Here is a 1,734-nt window from a genome sequence, read left to right as displayed (position 1 = left end):
GACTGGTGCTACCCATGAGCATGGTCACAGTCTTAATCTGGTTTTATCTTATGGTCTACCAGTTTGTAATTTAGTGATTGGTGACTCATTATTTTCAGATCATATGCCTGTTTTATTTGAGATCTGGAAGTCCCACAGGATCTTAGCTCAGTTATTCTCCACCACTTTTCGGGGTGTTCCCCACTTTGATCTCCCAGTCCATATTCTGCAGATGTTCCTGTACACTATGCCCGCTACTTGGTTATGTCGTTCCATGTACGCTTTCCCAGCCAGCAACTTGCACCTTGTTGTTATGTGCTGGACTGTCTCAGAGGCCTCCTTGAACAACCTACACCTTGGGTCTTGTCTGGTGTGGTAGATCTGAGCCTCTATTGCTCTGGTGTTTAGGGCCTGTTCCTGTGCAGCCAGGATGAGAGCCTCTGTGCTGTCCTTGAGTCCAGCTTWTTCCAGCCATTGGTAGCATTTCCTGATATCAGCCACTTCAGTTATTTGTCGGTGGTTCATCCCATGTAGGGGCTTGTCCTCTCATGATGGTACCTCCAGCACCTCATCCTCTGTTCCCCATTGTCTGAGACATTTATTGAGCACATCGTCTGTTGAGACCTTGTCCTTGGTGTATTTATGGATCTTGGATGTTTCATCCTGGATAGTGGCTGTCATACTCACTAGTCCTCTGCCTCTTTCCTTGTGGCTAGTCTCAGGGTGCTGGATTTGGGGTGGGACCCTCCATGCACAGTTAGTAGCTTCTGAGTCTTAACATCCGTGGTGTTCATCTCCTCCTTTAGCCAGCTAATTATGTATTTATGCATTTATTTTTATTTCTAACAGACAGAAAAGACAATCAAGAAAGAAAAAAATAAAATAGATTGAAACAGACTACAGAAATAAGAGGTAAAACAAATTATTATGCCCAAGTGACATGCAAATTTTATATTTTCTGTTTGAAAAGGAGTAGGTAGAAGATGTAATATCTTATAATGTCCTGGCCCTTTCATACTTATACATTTATAATCAATTAACTGTCAAAACATCAAAACGAGACAACTTGTTTCCATTTTACATGACATTTAAAGATGTCCCATTATTTAAACAGTATTTATATCATCAATAGTATTTACAGACTTTAAAACAGTCATTTTATAGAACATATTTCGCAATAAGCTCCTTTTTAATCAGTTTTTTAAGCTGGTTTATATTTCTACTTTTTTGAACTCATCATTCTATACATCTACTCCACGCACCAATAAACAAAAACTCTGTGTGGTTGTTCTAATACATTGTTTTTAAAAATGTCCTTCACCTCTTAAATTATAACCACCCTCTCTGTATATTGGGTGGAAGTTGCTGATTTCTGACCTTAAACATGAATTGTACAGTTTTAATATTTCAGTATTCTGGGACCTTGTTGCTCAGCTTGGGTTCCCCAAGGTTCAGTTTTGGGCCCACTCCTCTTTTTACTGTACATACGCCCAATAGGTTTTATTTTTAATCGCCACAGTAAAGGATTCCAAAAAGGTTTGGTTCCCTCAATTTAGAAAACTCAAGAAATCACCTGCCTTGTTTGTTACTACCCAATAGTAAGTCCCGCCTACACCTCACAACTCTTCGGACTCACTACTGCCCAGTTCTCTGTCTAACAGGTCCGGAAAATCCCCAAAACTTGGGTCTTACCCTAGAGATAGTTTGTGGAGAATTATCTGTTTAAACTGGGGTCGGAAAGGACTCGTCTAGCTC

Source organism: Poecilia reticulata, linkage group LG19 (assembly GCF_000633615.1).
Source record: "Poecilia reticulata strain Guanapo linkage group LG19, Guppy_female_1.0+MT, whole genome shotgun sequence".
NCBI classification, from domain to species: Eukaryota; Metazoa; Chordata; class Actinopteri; order Cyprinodontiformes; family Poeciliidae; genus Poecilia; species Poecilia reticulata.
The sequence above is the reverse complement of the archived record's forward strand: the minus strand, read 5'-3'. Positions refer to the sequence as shown.